Raw genomic sequence first — 15,601 nt, 5'->3', positions numbered from 1 at the left:
GCTAGAGGAGACACGCCGCCAGCCGTTTAAAGAGGTGAGCGGCGCAAACATGAGGCACTTTTCGTGGCGGTGGCAGCAGAGCATGCGCGAGGAGTGCAGGTAAGGAGGCGGGGGGCTGGTGGGGCTTGTGGCGCTTGCGGCGCTTGGGCTATGTGGGACACGAGGCAGGGCTTTTGTTATGAAAGCACGGGGCAGACTGTGGCCTTTTGTTTAAGTATTGCTGTTAATCAGAGCCCCTTCACGGGCTCCGATTAACAGCAATACTTAAACAAAAGGCCACATTCTGCCCCGCGCTCTAATAACAAAAGCGTAGAGACAGTACACGCTGTGTTTAGAAACTGTCTCTACGCTTTTGTTATTAAAGCGCGGGGCAGACTGTGACCTTTTGTTTAAGTATTGCTGTTAATCGGAGCCCGTGAAGGGGCTCTGATTAACAGCAATACTTAAACAAAAGGCCACAGCGGCTGGGGAAATGAGCGGAACCGAAGGCAAAAGGGGCACAAAAACAAGGAAAAAAACGAGTAGGACAGAGGGCAGAAAGGCACAAAAAACGTGTAGGACAGAGGGCAGAAAGGCACAAAAAACGAGTAGGGCAGAATGGCACAAAAAACGAGTGAGACAGAGGGCAAAAAGGCACAAAAAACGATTAATCAAACAATATCTCGAGATGCTCATTTTTAATTTGAAACATTATTGTTTTACAGATCTTGGCTTTCGGATACGACTATCATCATCATTCTGTTTAGGCAATTTCATTGATAATAAAGAACTTGGTAAATGCATCTCTACATTTGAAAATCGATATTTATTGTCATTTTTCATTATTCTTGATTATCTGCAATATGGGTCGCCTACTTTCAGTTTGTGGCGCCTTAAATTCTTAGATGCCCTTTAATTATGTGGGCAATTGATTGAAAGGGAGATATATGAACAGGCAGAATAACTATACCCGATTTGTGTTTATATAATATCCCAAAAATGTAAAGTGTATTACATTTTTTGCCAACAGAAAAGAAATCAGGAGTTTATACCGCAAATATAAATCATCGATATTTACCTTTTATCCCGATTGGAAGCAATATGATCTGCAACCTTTTATTTTATAAAGATTAAAGTAAGTAATTTTGACATAGATTAATTATACATCATCGTTCAGTCAGTCACTAAACCCCATCAATGATCAGTCCCAGAAATTTAACCTGAATACCCTCTATAAGACCTTTATATGTATGTTTTGAAAGGAGTCTCCCATTTTCATATACTATCGACATATTTGTCTGGAACTCCCAATATTGTGTCTATAATTCATATTGAATCTTCATTTTTATTCTCAGGCTAAATTGACTTTGAATAAATGAGTACAGAAATTTACTATGAATGTTTGTATTTATTAATGATATGGACTTGTCTGAAGATGGGCCTTGGACAAACTCTATGTTACGTTGATGTATAATAATTGTCTGATGTTTTTTAACAAATGTTGAGTAAACATAACAAAATTTGCTATTTGGAACGTAATAATAATTTGTTTCTTTGATTAACACTCTATGTTATATATTTATTTGATTTTAACATATGATGTTCATTATTATTCAGGTTACTGTGTGGCTTGTCCTGAAGAAGGCGCTGGTCGCCGAAACGCGCGTCGAGATTAATTACTTCTGTGCCATGTATATTCGTTTTGTATATTGTGTAACTTATTTTCAACTGTTTTCTGTGCATAGTGATTGTATTATATGTTGCCAACTCACTTGTAGTTCTTTTGGACTATTTTTTTAATTTTTGCTTTATTTAATAATTATTTTTAACTGTTTTATATGAATTATTGATGTGCTGCCAATAAAAATTGTTTTAACTTAATTTTTTGAGAATGGTCCCTTGCCTTTGTAATATTCATTTGACAAGCATTATGTCTGCCTAGGTTGTTGTTTACACATACAAAAAACGATTGGAACAGAGGGAAGAAGGGCACAAAAAACAAGGAGAAAACGAAGTGGATCAGAGGGAGGAAAGGCACAAAAAACGAGTGGAACAGAGAGCAGAAGGGGACAAAAAACGAGGGGAAAACAGTGAAACAGAGGGTTAAAAGGCACAAAAAACGAGTGGAACAGTGGGCAGAAGGGCACAAAAAACGAGTGGAATAGAGGGCTAAAAGGCACAAAAAACGAGTGGAACAGAGAGCAGAAGGGCACAAAAAAACGAGGGGAAAACAGTGGAACAGAGGGCTAAAAGGCACAAGAAAACGAGTGGAACAGAGGGCAGAAGGGCAGAAGGGCACAAAAAACGAATGGAACAGAGGGCTAAAAGGTACAAAAAACAAGTGTAACAGAGAGTAGAAGGGCACAAAAAAACGAAGGGAAAACAGTGGAACAGAGGCAAAGGCACAAAAAACGAGTGGAACAGAGGGCTAAAAGGCACAAAAAACGAGTGGAACACAGGGCAGAAGGGCACAAAAAAACGAGGGGAAAACAGTGGAACAGAGGGCTAAAAGGTACAAAAAAAGAGTGGAACAGAGAGTAAAAGGGCACAAAAACGAGTGGAACATAGGGCTAAAAGGCACAAAAAATGAGAGGGACAGAGCAGAAGGGCACAAAAAAACAAAGTGGAACAGAGGGCAGAAAGGTCCAAAATACGAGTGGAACAGAAGGCAGAATGGCACAACAAACGAGTGGAACAGAGGGCAGAAGGGCACAAAAAACAAGGTGAAAACAGTGGAACAGAGGGTTAAAAGGCACAAAAAAACAGTGGAACAGAGGGCTAAAAGGCACAAAAAATGAGTCGAACAGAGGGCAGAAGTGCACAAAAAACAAGTGGAACAGAGGGATAAATGGCACAAAAAACGAATGGGACAGAGCAGAAGGGCACAAAAGATGCGTGGAACAGAGGGCAGAAGGGCACAAAAAAACGAGGGGAAAACAAAGTGGAAAAGAGGGCAGAAAGGCACAAAATACGTGTGGAACAGAGGGCAGAAAGGCACAACAAACGAGTGGAACAGAGGGCAGAAGGGCACAAAAAACGAGGGGGAAACGAATAGGAACAGAGGGCAGAAAGGCACAAAAAACGAGTGGAACAGAGGGCAGAAGGGCACGAAATATGAGTGGAACAGAATGCAAAAGGGGCACAAAAACGAGTGGCACAGAGGGTAGACGGGCACAAAAAATTAATGGCACAGAGGCAGAATACAGAAATATAGGGGCAGCTAAGAACAGAAGGCAGAACGGGCAGAGAGGCACGGGGCAGCAAGGGGAACAGAAGGGAAAACTGGGCAGAGACACGGGCAGCGAGGGGTACAGAAGGAAAGACCGGGCAGGGAGAGCACGGGGACAGCAAGAGGAACAGAGGGAAGAAAAAGGGGCACGGACCACGTACAGGCAGCGGGGAAGACAGACAACAGCAGCCAGAGACACAACAATGAAAATACAGGCAATACAATACCATTTGCAAACTGCCCTTAAGACCCTTATTGTGGCTCTGAATTCGTGAAAATGCACCATCTTTTCACTTTTTAAAGGAAACGTTTTGAGTGCCATTTGGCGCCGCAGACACGCACGGATTGGTTCCTGGTGCACATAGCCATGGTTGCAGTGCACAGAGACCCTCCACTGCCGCACAAAGAGGAAAAAAATTAGAGGGAACATTGGTCATGATAGTTAAGGAAAAGACTTCGACTGCCTCAAAGGGTAAAAAAGTCTGCTTTAGATACTGGTGCTAGCAATACTGCATCCGAAGAAATGACTGCATTTGAGGCTGGCATGTATTGTCTTGCTATAAACTTACTTTCTCATGGAACGAAGCTCATGTAAGCTCATTTAACCAGTTCCCCTTATCTCTCCCATCAGTTAAGTCGGACTTAAAAGATATTGAGACATTCATACTTGAATTATCATCAGGAAATCAGCTTCATCATTATAATCAACGTCATCACAAACTGAGGTATGGATGTTTACTGCTTAATTTGTATATCAAACCTTCCTGGTCTTAATTTCACTGCATTTATCTTGCTTCCAGCACACTACTCTTGTCTCTTTACAACACTATTATAGGTTTTTGGCCTTGTTTTCTCCCTTTTGCATTTTTTTCCTATCTTTGTCTTCCTCCTTTTTTCAACCTTTTCTGACTTTCTCTCTCATGAGAAGACGTTTATTAGTGATTCATTGAGCATTACATATAGCTAAGCCTACAACCCATCGAGCCGGCTGCAACATTGCGATATTTCGTAAAAGAAACGAAAGCAGAGGAAGGCATATACCTCCGGTGACCACAACATCCTGTGTAATATCATTATTACATCCTCAGTATCCCATATGCTCATAATTGTATTGCACATTTAAGTGACGTCTTGTTTTGTCTTTTTATAAACACATTAAAAAAGAAAAGAAAAAAGGGGGAATATAACTCTGTTAAACTCGACAGTTCGTTTCAACGTGTCCCAACTTGGTGGCTGAGTCATCTAGGAGCAATCCGGCGTCCGCCGTACTGAGACTCATAATGTTCACTGACAGACCCTATTCGCATGTCATTATGTGGCAAGGGTGTGAAGTACTCGTGTTCGGCCTGTCTGTGTCTCTGTGCTTGCCACCATCTCAGATCGTCAAGACCCCTCCGACCGTCAGTACAGGGGGTGTTGCGATATTTGGATAAGCGGTATACCCTGATCTTATGTTGGGGAGACGCATCGTGTTTCAAGTCAAACAACTGCCTGGGCATCTAAGCGTGTCCCCCAGGTGTGGTACTCGTGCAAGAAAGAGCCATATTCGAGAAACAGGATCTCAAAGAACTAATGAAACTGGGGAATATGTTCGGGGGGAGTGGAGAGGGAGAGTGCATGTGAGGGGGGGTGCGTCCTGTATGAGGCCTATATGGTTGTCTGTCCTCGTCACAGACAATTGTTGCTTTGTGTGGGCGGGCGCCCGGGCCTGCGGTCCACTTGTCGGGCGTGTATTACATTCAGTGCGCTGTGCGGCAGGGGGGGGGGGGAGCCATCATCCCATAGTTCTGCAGGCTCCGCATGTCCAGCATTCTGGGCATGTGCGTGTCGTGTGAGGGCCGTGCTCCCCGTGCTGGGCTGGAAGCCTGATGATACAAAATAGGTCTGAGTCCCTAGAAAATAAGTTCCTGTGTCCGCCACTTCCAACCACTGGCTATTACATCCACAGCAAAAGATTAGCAGAGGTGGAAAATGTTCATAAGAAGACAGTGCACTTATTGCTCAGTCATGTAGTGTGTTGCAGTATACTTTGTTCAGCATGTGTCTGGCCTGCACGCACCATAGACAGCATTAGCTTTACCTTTCTGACAGTCACCCTGAGGAGTGCTTGGTGACTAGCTAAGAGTGTTGCAAGGGAAGGATAAAGGTGCATTTCTGCATAAGGCAAAAGATGTTATTGTTGGGCTTTTTGGTCACATGCTGCGTCGATTCCATGAATTAGGGGAACGGGGCATGATTATGCCTTATGAATAGCCCTTTCCAAAATTGTGGCCTGTCCAGAGAATTCAGCCTGAGATTCCAAATCCAAGAAGATGTTGGGTATTCTCATGTGAAGACTTTCCTCTTTGAATTACATGTAAAGGAGGCATTAATGAATGATGGATGCTTCACAACAAATGTATTCCCTTATTTTGTGTTGAGCTTATTACATATACACTGCTAATGTGGTCCCGCCTTTTAAGGTCTGACTTGATAGTGCATCTGTTACCAGAAAATTATGTGAGCATCACTAGGGGAGAGATTTCGCTACGCCCACTTGCTTAGAGTCAGGAGTGCATGTTTTGATTGAGCAGAAGTAGTTTGCGTCTAAAAAAAAACGTTCTTGCCCTCCATACAGCTGTGCTCATTTTGTTTATTTATCCAGCTGCTTGAGCTTGAACTTTCAGAGGCACACACATAACACTAAATCTATTAAGGTGTTGTAGATAGCTAGACAGTTAATGGTGTTTTCCTCTGACCGAAACACAGATGGGAGGAAGGCGGTCATTAACGTACATGGATTTTTAGGTCTGGCAAGACACTGTATTGACATGGCCAGACCTATTGGCTTCGCCAATGATTGTTGCTCCTTAAATCCTTAATTCCTTTTTGGTCTCCTATTGTATGACTCTGCTTGTCTCTTTCCTCTTCCCTGATACCATTTCTCAGGAGTCACTCTTTTTTCAGGCAATTATGAAGGAAATTTGACAGCCCTTTTCTTTGTCCGGTCCTTGACAGGGCACAAATTAAGCAGGGCTTGGACCTTATTTACTTGTACACCAAGAGTTCTGCTCATTCCACCCAGACTCTTTCTCATGTAAATAGCCATCACTCAGGTCTCCACGTTCTCAGTTGACAAACTCCAAACAGTGGAGCCGCTGGTTACTCTTTGGAGAAGACACATAACTGCAATTCTCACTGTCCAGTGTGACTGTTTTTAGGGCAGTGGGAGGGGGCAGACCGATTTCAATAAGGTTCAACCTATCCATATCGATTAGGCATACATGATTTAAAATGATGGGATGCTGCTCTTGCCAATTACATACAGATTGCAAACTTAAGCATTTTCATTGAATTTTTAGTAATGGTTAAGTAAATTCCATTCCATTTAAACCTCTGTCATTTCCTTATTCACATACATCAGTAGTTTGACTATGAATAATTTAGGAACCTAGCTCTTCAATCATTCATCGTTTCCCCTGTCCTTTCCCACCCTCCTTAGCACTGTCCTCTAAACTAAACGTTTTTCAAATTCATCACTTCACCTTTTAATCCCTACTTCTTTGCCTGGCACTTCTTAGATCATCCACTTAGCCCATTTTTGCTCCGCCTGTGATCCTGGTGTGGCTGGCCATCTGTCACCTCTATCTAGACAAGAACCATCAGAGACCATTACTCCTATCGCTGATCACACTATAATTAACTTTGCTCTGGCGATAGCGGCTTCCATTTTTTTTATATTGGATCCTATCCATCTCCTTGACTGCTGCGTGGCGGCGGAAACCTCATCTGCGAGGACGTGCTCGCTGGGCTTCGGTCTCCCGGCCTTGCAGCGGTGTCCATCATTATTCTACCTCACATAGACCTGGGCTCCTGGGAGCAGATGGAGCAAAATTCAACCCCATGTGTCAATTCTAAACAGCATTAGCTTCAGAGATAAAAGACAACGTAAATTGAGGGGCCTGAATGAAGAGGAATTTGTGGGAACCTTTCTGAATTGTCAGAACTTGGACAGGCTAAATCAACGTCCACAGCATGGAGCCGTTCACAGTAAATGTGTGGCCATGCTAAGGATTTCGCCTAAAGGCTTTAGCTGTACTTAATAGTGCCACATCAATAGTGATTGTAATTGTAATTGCATTTATATAGAACTTACTACCCCTGATGAGGCGTCAAAGCTATTTTTGGCGAGTAGCATGCTACTCTGGAACCCAAAGCATTAGTGGTGAATTTGTATAAGGATATATGAAATTAATTTGAGTGGTGGAAATGTGAGTTTGTTATTTAGATTGAAAAAGGATAGTGGGGGCATGGCCAGGTGCCAACGAAGATGGCCGCCTAGAGCAGAGGTCTTCAAACTTTTTTACTCAGAGCCCCCCCTAAACAAAATATTTTGCGGTCGGGCCCCCCTCCAAAATTTATTGCAAGGATTGGGGAAGCAGGAGGGGCATGGCTGCGCCAAGGGGGCAGGGCTTACGAGATGATTTCAGAAGAACTTTTTCTATAGCTTATAAACCGCACTAGCTATGAGATTTATAAAACCGCAAATACATCAAACAAAAACATGTATTATCCCAAACCTACTTATTCCCATAATTGGGGTGTTTCTGAGCCCCTCACACTCTTGAACCCCAAAGCAACTACACCTGCTGCACTAATAACTGCAGTCCTGAGTAGCAGGCTATCTCCTCTGCATCTTTTACCTCTTCCCCACCATGACGGACCATCACCTCGGTCCTAATGCTAGAAAGGAAATTAAGCCGCCAGGCCCTTTTTTTTAAAGGTACAAAGCCATCATTGTGATGCAGCAGGCCCCTTAAACCCCTGGGCCCCAGTCCTGCTTCATCTGCTTCCTTAATGATAACCAGCTGTGGCCACTTACACACCTGGCAGCAGTTCCAGCTCCACTAGTCAATGGCCCTTTAAAAAAAAAAGAGAGACCACTTATATTGTCCCCTTCTTTGGAGAATCTCTCTGAAGAAGATGTCTCTAGCCATTTGTAAACATAAAAATGAGTTCCCATACAGTGCTCCCTATTCTGGACCTTCTCTTTGACAATACCTACGAATCTCAATCCTTTCCTCTATCTCCCAGACAATTACTGATTAAAGTGAGGCCCCAGGGTTCGAAAGGATTAGGGCTCTGCATCTGAATGCAACCGTGCTGGCCTTCTACCTGCCACAAGATGGACTCAGATTTAACACAAAAACTGCCCCTGAATGGTTAAAGCTGACTTTGAGGAGCCTCTGCCTGAAAGTGAAAGGTGTGGTGGTAGTGCAGAAAGTTAAAGAAGAAACCCCTGTTAATTGATTAAGTCCCTTAAAGTCAGGGCCACAGCAGCGTTTTCCACATAATTATGAGTTTGCTACATACTCCATACTCTGCAGATTCCAACAAAAAAACTTGATTCTAGCTCAAACGGAACAAAAGTTACTTAACACGTGGCAAAGTGTTCAGGAGCAGTGGAAGGACCTTTGCCAAGATTGACCGGTAATCTTGTAATTGCTTATTGCTGTATTTGGATCTTAAACTGGAACTAATGAGGTGAAATATTTCCCTTGACAGTGTTGCCATGAGTTAAAATGACAAAATAATGAAGTAACGCTAACCACATAATGTGCCGCATTGTTCCGCATAATTTACCTGTTCCTGCTGCATAATTTAGTCAAACCTGCGGCATAATGTGGTCCTCTCCTGATGAGTTATTGCAGCAGCTCTGCTCAAAAAATCATGGTTGCAAAAATTTTAATTTCACACATTTCTAAACCCATCAATTCTCTCACCCCAACCTTACTCTCAGCAGGAAACAAGCAGAAGTTACCCTGGTGTGCACCCAATGTCAGTTGCAATGAAATACATTGGGGAGTGTGGTAAAATCAAGTACAATTCACACTTGCTGAGATTGCATTCAGTTGTGGCGCACTGTGAAAGGCCTAGTGTTATTAACAGTTGTAGAAGAGCACACAGAAAAGGCAGTATTTCATTTTACAGAACACTGAATATAATATTGCTCTTTTTGGGTCATAAACGTAAAAAAAAGAACGAAAAAAATTGACATAGCATAGACATGGATGATACAAGCAGCAAGAACATGGAAGCCTTGGCGTTTGAAGATTAGCATGGTTGATGCAGCTCAATTTACTCAAGTCAGTGATTTTCCAGGATCACACTCCAATTTTTCCCTGGTCAAATGTTTTCTGTCATGAATGGAAAACCTCTGGCACACGTTTCATTATTTTTGCCAATAATCAGAAAATAATATTTCTTTTATTTTGAACAGCCCAAACAATGCTCACAAATTAGGGCAATTGGCTCCCAAACGAAGCGCAATGGCTATAATATTCTTCTTATGGAGTAACAATCTTCCAGACTGTCGCCAAATAACCATAGACACATTTGTTGAAAGTAAATCAGTGTTTTTTGGTAGTTTTTAAAATCTGTTATTCACATACAACAACTGGCTGTGGGCCTGCTCGTGCCCTCCAGTGCTAGCCCTCTGGAGTGAGACAGGACATGCAGACGAGGCCTCACGGTGGCCCTGGGACTTCACCTCCCCGCGCTGCCTACTCGCAGAGCCTTCAAGACAATCGCTGATGTCGTGCACTGGCAAGGCAGCTTGGACTTGGCAACTTGGGTTGCTCTAAACAGCTGCACCACATTAAGGGGGACCTATAAAGACTATTCAGCACGAAATAGCTGGTTTGGGGAGCACCCGCTGAACAGACTTCGCCTCTGTGGCACCTTGTAATCTCAGACCCCTTTTAACTGCTACTACATACAGCCAATGGAAAAACATAGAACACAGCGAGCGAACATTCTATCTTTTACAGAGCGTGTTAACAAGTAGCTATGCAAAAATAGCCTACACTGCAACAACTTGGAGTCTAGATCGGGCTTTTTTTTTTTAGCACATTCTTTGACCCTGCCAGCACACTCTCTGACCCTCACCCCCACGCCACTGATCACAGTTCACACTTCTCGAGTAAATGAAGACAGCCTGGAAATGCAGCAAATTTACATCGCTGCACTTCCAGGCCATCTTCATTTACATGTACTTTCAGAGGCATTTGCGCCCCCCTGGGAACCCATCGGCGCCCCCCCAGGGGGGCGCGCCCCACAGTTTGAAGACCTCTGGCCTAGAGAGTGAGCTCTGCTAAACCCACCTCTGTGTCCTGATAAATCTGGCTTTTATCCGACCTGAGACGGGTAAATTCCAGCACCCCTGTCACCAGAGCTGAAGCGGGCAGGATCGTGCCTCTGTCGGGCCCGACTCCTCTCCGGCCCGAAGATACAACTCCTGGGCCTCCCCACCGGACCTGTGGCGTCGGACTGGAGCCCGGAGCTGGGGAGGTGAGATTGCTGTGGGCCCCGGCTTGCGGCCTAGTTGCCGGAAAAGAGGGTGCCGCGACTTTTCCGAACTGGCAAATGCAGAGTCCCGCGATGTAGGGGGAGCGCTGCGTAGTGTGTGCCCGCCGCCCGCCTCACGGTCACTGAGAGGCGGTGACCTGGCCCAACGGGCCTCTTAATCATCGGAGGCCCGGTCTGGGGCCTTAACAGAGGGGCACTGGCGTGTTAGCGGAGCCACCTCACGGGGAGCAGTACCCCCGGTGCAGTCTGCGCAGGGCCTGCCCCAGAGCCGCCCAAAATCAATAAGACTGAGACTGCCTGGGCCCCTGGAAGGACGAGTCACCATAACTCACGACTGCAAAGGCAGGGGGGACCCAGCGACGGCGGTACTCCGGGGGCACCTCCCTGACGGGGGGTTGAAGGCAAGGCAAAACTACCATGGCTTGGCCCAAATAGGAGGCACCATACAGGGCAGGCCCAGTAACGTCTTGGACACGAGTTGAGGCGCGATTCCAGGCCTCAAAGTAGGGGGGGGGCGCCCCCTGTGGGAGGAGCTGCCCACTGAGCCTGCACCAACACTCCGCGGACCTGGCGGTTGACGGGGGAACTCCGGCGCAAGGCAACGGGGAGGGGCACTTTATTGCTTCGCCACTACCCCTGAACACTGGTACAAAGCGTGGGGTGGTCCGAGAGACTTGAAAGGCGGCTTGGATTAACCAGAGGAAGAGCGGTCGGTGCTCACTGGGTATAGCAGCGGTCGAGCGAAAAACAGGAGATCTGTGACTCTGGGGTATAACATCAGTACGGTTCGGGTACGCCAAGTGTTGCAGCGGGAGGCCTCACCACTCCGCCACTATGAGGCCGAAAGGGAACGCAACCACCCAAACCAACAAGCTGGATAAATATGCGGTGCCTCTGGTGCAGAGCCAGGCGGGCAATGCTTCTGAAGACCAGGCTCCCCAAAAGGAGCCTTCCCTGACCTCGATATGCCGGTGATCCAGACACTGGGTACCAACCTGGAGACTAAAATGGACAAAGGGGCGTGGCCAAGATGGCGACCGGGACGGGCGTGGGATGCTGAGGCTCCCATCCTGAATCCTCCCCGGGACCTCTAAACTAGCACTGAGACCCCCCCAATAAGAGTTGGCGGGGGCTCGGAGACACCAGACTGCGTGGCGGCTCCTGCGCGACTGCAGAGCCCTGACTGTTTCACACCGCGGCCTGCCCAGTGGCAAATGGCGGCCGCGGCGGTGGTGTAACGGTCGTGGCCGGCGGAGCAGGAGCCTGAGTGGGGCAGAGAGACAGACACAGGCAACGGCCGTGACCCGGCAGCGGAGGTGAGCCCGGCAGCGGAGGCGGTCTGAGATGGTGCACGGCCCAGCGCGGGGCTCCCCGCGGCTGCCTGGAGAAGAGCCTCGGCTGAGGGGCGTGAAAACGGCAGTGTTGTAGCGGCCGGGATCGGCAGCCGGCGGAGCAGGAGCCTGAGATGGGCGGAGAGACAGATACAGGCAGCGGCCGCCCGCGGCCCGGCAGCGAAGGTGAGCTCGTCAGTGGAGGCGGCCCGGGTTGGTGCACGGCCCGGCACGGGGCTCCCCGCGGCTGCCTGGGGAAGAGCCTCGGCTGAGGGGTGCGAAAACGGGGCACCCTGGCCTCCGGGCCCCCAACGACCAACAGCACTCGATCCCGGCCCCAGCCGCTGTCCGCCTAAGACTGAGCATCGGAGGGCGTCCCTGCGGAACACGTGGAGGACGGCTAGCTAAGAAGGGGACGGCCGACGGGGGGGCGGCTGCACGAAAATTGAGCCCCTGGCTTCGGGGCCTAGCAGGCAGGGCCGCCTACACTCTTGGGCCTCCCGACGGCACTAGACAGGGCATAGCCCATAGACAGCACCTTGTCACCGGGCCCACAGCGCCAGAGAAGGGGGTTCGGCTGCCGGGCCTACTGGTGACGATCCCTGGTGGGCCCGAGCGGGGCCACTCCGGCAAGGCGCATCACCGCTAAGAGGCGGACGCCCCATCGAGCTGCACTCCAACGGTCTGCCCCCCGGGGAACAACGGGAGACAGCAACGGTTGGCCTACTACAGGGCAGTGACCTCTGGCGAGGAGACACAGAGGTGAGTGCAGGATTTCAAGCCTAGCAAGCAGCGGCCGCTCCGCCACGGGACCGCCATACTCATCGCGGCCTGACCCTGAGAGTGACCCCCTGCTTCCACGGGCGGCTGGCACGGTTTGGCGTTCGTGCCAGCCCACGGACTGTTCGCCGAGGAGGTGGGTGATCGGCGGCTACCTGGGTTGGTGATTGCGAACATCATTTCATCAGGTCAACGCAGAGGGGGCCGCACCATTACGGACATGCTCACTAAAGGCGCCCAGAAAGGGGAGAAGAGCCCAGCAGCCATGGCACCGACGAAGAGCGCAACGGGGTGGGAGCAGGATGGAGCCCCCATCACTAAGGCGTTTTGGAGACCCTCTTTAATACACTGCGGGATGATTTCCACACCCTAAAGCAGGACATGGCTGGCAAATTCCGGGAGTTACGGAGAGATGTGGATGGCCTGGGGGAGAGGGTAGCCGCCAGGGAGGACGCTGACCGCAACAGAAGTGAAGAGGTGGAGCAGTTGCAGCAGGAGGTGGTGCGTCTCCGGGAGAAGCAGGTAGACCTACAGGCACATGCGGAGGACCTTGAGAACCACTCCCGCAGAAACAATATACGGGTCCGGGGCGTGCCACTTCAGGCAGAGGGGAAGGATATCTCCCTCTTCCTTCAGGGCCTTTTCAGAGAGATCTTCGGCGAGGGAGAGGACTTTGACATCCGTATCGACAGGGCGCACAGGGTCGGCTTGGCGCGCCAGGCGCCTGCCCCTCCCTCGGACATACTGGCTTTTCTCCCTGCCTTTCCCTTGAAGGAGCGCATCCTCCAGGCGGCCCGCAGGAAACAGCGCCTTCACTACCAGGACCACCCGGTAGCTCTCTACAAAGATCTCTCGGCGATCACACTGCAGAAGCGTTGGGCTTTCAGACCGGCCACCGCTTTTCTACGGGACAAGGGTGTTCCTTATTCTTGGGGCCATCCCTTTCGACTGATCTTCAAGTAGAACGGGGCTCTCCACCAGCTTCGCTCCCTCCGAGACACCTGCGCCTTGCTGGGCATAGATCAGGACGACGACACACAGACAGAGGACCCCTTTGATCGTCCCTCACGAAAGACTTCGCCAAGGCCCTCGAGCGACGGATGGCAGCAAGTGAGGCGTCCGCGCTCGCCGAAGGTATCTCACAGGCCAGACCCAGTGACGGTGGCACATGAACAAGCGGCAGCCGTGGAGGAGGTATCCAAAGACACGGCACCATCAGAAGATTAGCGTGGGACTCGAGAATAGCCTGGGCAAGCAGGCTCCTGCAGGAGTCAGTAAAGGGGTCTCTTCTTTTTCTTTGTCTTTGCTTCAAGTTTTGCAGGTCTGGGGGGATGGGGGGGGCCGCAGAGGTCGCCACTGCCACGAACTCCTTCAAGTATGGACTCCGTAGGCCTGAACTGTATACGAACAGGCCTAGGACTATGACACAGTTGGGATTTCAGTTGGGGACTGGGGGACTGGGGATTCGGGGGAGGCAGGGGGGGAGGGGACGGCGGGGGAAGGGGGTTCGTTGGTATTGGGATGGAGTTGGGGTTGAGGGAGGGGCTTCGGGGCATGGGGGGGAGGGGGAAGTCCAGTGCTCCAGCTTTTCCTCGAGTTCATACGTTACACGCCCACACAGGCCACTGGGGATCAGCTTGGTGCCCTAATTTCCTTCATCATCGGAGATCACTTGACCGACAACGCGCACGAGCCCCACACCATCACACATCATGATGCCCAACGCTCTTAAGATCTTGACCCTAAATGTACGGGTCTTAATAACCCGGTCAAGAGACGCACAGTACTTTCCTTCTTAGAGAGCAGACGGGCGGACGTCTGCCTGCTCCAGGAGACGCACCTGCTGACACGAGACTGCCACAGACTCCGCTCCCGCGCATTCCCGGGACAATATTTCTCTTCTGGGCCCACTAAAACCGCAGGAGTGGCGATCCTGGTGGCACGTCACTTCCGGGGGGAGGTTCTGCATAAGACTGCAGAGCTGAGAGGTAGACTCTTGGCATACCGCGTTGCCTTGAACGGCCTGGCACTCACGATTGGCTCCTTTTACTGCCCCAACGAGGGCCAAGAACAATTCCTTCACACAGCTCTCACTGACATCGCAGCGACATCAGACAGACACATTATACTAGGAGGCGACATGAACATGGTCTTTGATGCAGCACTTGACAGGTCGAGCCAGTGCACTCATCAAGCAGGGATGCTCTCCACTGCATGCACTACCACACTGCAGGAACTCGACCTCCACCATCTTTGGCGTCTCAGCCACCCACAAGAAAGAGAGTACTCCTATTACTCAGCGGCACACACCTGGATAGATCACTTTCTAGCAACCGGACCGGTGTGTACCCTCACCGCGTCTACCGACATAGGGGTCATCTCACTGTCCGACCACGCGCCAGTTATCACGACAATTGCCATTCCACCTACGTCACCCCCGCCCAGGGTATGGCGGCTCCGCGATACTCTACTGCATAGGAAGGACTTCGTAAAGCACATCCAGAAAGCCATACAGGACTACCTGACCCACAACGCCAATTCTGAAACCACTCTCACAACCCAATGGGCAGCTTTGAAAGCAGTCTTCCGAGGAGAGTTTATTGCCCTCTCTTCAGCCGAGAACCGCGATAGGCAGGTCAAACGAGAGGAGCTTACCCAAAGGGTACAGGAACTAGAACAAATGCATCAACGAACGGGAGCTCCTAGAATTTGGAAACAACTCAAGGTAGCGCGGCAACTGTTAGCTGCCATAGATATGGACCGCGCGGAATACGCCGCGCTGCGTCTTAAGCATGCCTACTATACTGGCGGGGACAGGTGCGGCCTCATGCTGGCCAACCGGATGAGGGTGGTGCGGCAACAACCGAGAGTCAAGGAGATAACCCGCCCGGATGGGACTAAAGTGTCAGATGATGCACAGGTTGCGGAGACTTTC

This window comes from Lissotriton vulgaris, chromosome 7 (assembly GCF_964263255.1).
Source record: "Lissotriton vulgaris chromosome 7, aLisVul1.2, whole genome shotgun sequence".
In the NCBI taxonomy this organism is placed as follows: Eukaryota; Metazoa; Chordata; class Amphibia; order Caudata; family Salamandridae; genus Lissotriton; species Lissotriton vulgaris.
Note: the sequence above shows the minus strand (reverse complement) of the source record.